This window comes from Marmota marmota, unplaced genomic scaffold (assembly GCF_001458135.2).
Source record: "Marmota marmota marmota unplaced genomic scaffold, marMar, whole genome shotgun sequence".
Lineage (NCBI taxonomy): Eukaryota > Metazoa > Chordata > Mammalia > Rodentia > Sciuridae > Marmota > Marmota marmota.
In genome coordinates, this window is record NW_026000102.1 from 5,339,692 (window position 1) to 5,341,999 (window position 2,308).

At 50.1% G+C, this 2,308-nt stretch overlaps 1 long non-coding RNA gene across 1 annotated transcript in view; it reads left to right on the top strand.

The window, feature by feature from the left end:
• LOC107155559 overlaps positions 1-1,879 on the top strand; it is a 5,278-nt gene extending 3,399 nt beyond the window's left edge. The window contains exon 2 of the long non-coding RNA XR_001505216.2: positions 1,546-1,879. This is a non-coding gene — a long non-coding RNA (uncharacterized LOC107155559). The remainder of the gene's footprint in view (positions 1-1,545) is intronic.
• Positions 1,880-2,308: the final 429 nt, after the last annotated feature.

Here is a 2,308-nt window from a genome sequence, read left to right on the forward strand (position 1 = left end):
AAATCTGATAACAGGGGAACCCGCTCTAAGGGGTGTTTTAAGTGTGGGAAAGAGGGACATATAAGGAGAAACTGCCCGGAAGGGAGCGAGGGTGCTCGCAGAGGGATGCCTGGACTTTGTCCTCGGTGTCATAAAGGAAATCATTGGAGTAGTGAGTGCAGGTCAAAATTTGACATTCAGGGTAACCCAATACAGTCGGGAAACGGAAACAGGGGCCCGCCCCGAGGCCCCGAAAGCCAAAGTGTACGGGGCAGTGCAGGGACAGAACAGTGCCCCGGGGAGTGGGCGTCTTCGCCGCCTCCCACTGACCAACCCCTTTCTATCTGGGAACTCCCCAGGGGAACACCAGGAAGCGCAGGACTGGACCGCAGTTCCATCTCCCGAGCGGTATTAACTCCCCAAATGGGACCCCAGACGCTGCCTACTGGGGTTTTTGGACCCCTGCCAGAGGGGATGGTGGGACTAGTGTTGGGACGAGGTAGCGCACCTCAGTGGGGCTTGAAGATTCTTACGGGGGTTGTTGATGCTGATTATCAAGGGGAGATAAAAATAATCGTAAAAGCCACCCAAGGACTTGTCATTCTTCCCCCCGGGGAGCGTATAGCTCAATTGCTGCTGCTACCCTTAGCTTCCATTCCTGGGCACGCCCTCCGTGGGACCCGGGGCGACGGCAGCTTTGGCTCCACTGGAACTCCCCAGGCCTTTTGGGTAGCTCATTTGGATTCGCGTCCCAACCTGACCATTAAGATACAGGACAAGGCTTTCAAGGGAATACTAGATATGGGGGCGGATGTCTCTGTCATTTCTGAGAAACAATGGCCATCTGCCTGGCCCCTCCAGAAGCCCTCGGCCATATTACAAGGGATAGGACAAACTCAACCAAAAAGAAGTGCCTCCTTTCTAAAATGGAAAGATGGTGAAGGACATAGTGGCCATTTCCAGCCTTATGTGGTGACTGGACTCCCCACGAACATTTGGGGGAGGGACTTGCTTCATCAAATGGGGGCTATTCTCACTACCCAGACTTTAAAAAAAAATAATGACTTTGTTAATGATGCAATGCTAGACATGGGGTGGATCCCCGGGAGGGGACTAGGAAAGAGACATGAGGGCAGAATATCACCTGTGGACCCAGAGGAACAGGTTACCCGGCGGGGAAGGGACCGGAGGGGACTGGAAAATTTATCCTAGGGGCCACTGAAGTGCGGCCGCCTCCACTGTCCATTACTTGGTTATCAGATGACCCTGTGTGGGTAGAACAGTGGCCCCTAACTAAGGACAAATTACAGGCCGCTTCCCTATTAGTTCAAGACCAGCTTGAGTTAGGACACGTGGTGCCCTCTACCTCCCCTTGGAATACCCCTATTTTTGTTATACAAAAGGGGTCTGGGAAGTGGAGGCTTCTTCAGGACCTCCGGGCTATCAATAAAACTATGCAGCCCATGGGACCCTTACAACCAGGGCTGCCCTTTCCTACTGCGATCCCAAAGGATTGGCACCTTATTGTCATAGATTTAAAGGATTGTTTCTTCTCTATCCCCTTAGACCCTCGGGACCGAAAGCGTTTCGCCTTCTTGCCTTCAACAAACTTTAGGGAACCTTACCAACGGTATGAATGGACCGTCCTACCTCAAGGGATGGCTAATAGTCCTACAATGTGCCAATATTTTGTGGCTGAGGTTTTACGACCCTTCCGACAGCAGTTCCCACGGCTCTACCTCATTCATTATATGGATGACATCTTACTGGCAGGGCCCAAGAAAAAAAGGACTTCTTCAATCTTATGAAGTCCTCCAATCCCTTCTAAAAGGGGCAGGGCTGATTATAGCGCCCAAAAAGGTCCAGTTTCAACACCCTTACAATTACTTGAGATACATCATTAATAACATAGAAATCTTTCCCCAAAAACCCCAGTTCCAGATAAATCAGCTCAAAACTTTACATCAGTGACAGACATTCCTCGGAGAAATACAGTGGCTGCACCCGTCCTTTCATATTCCCACTGGAGAGCTCAAACCCCTGTATGACCTCTTGCGAGGAGATCCTTCTCCTATGTCGTGTAGAGTACCTACACCAGAAGCTTTACGAGCACTGAGGCTAATAGAAGAGGCTCTACAGGACATGCAGATTATGCAGATAGATTATTCTCTGCCCTTGTCATTTATAGATCTACCCTCCAAAATTACCCCCACGGGAGTGTTCTGGCAAACTGGTCCCATTTATTGGGTCCACTTGCCGGCTTCTAACCCCCGGGTACTGACTCCCTTTTATGAGCTAGTTATTAACTTAATTTGGAAGACTAAATATT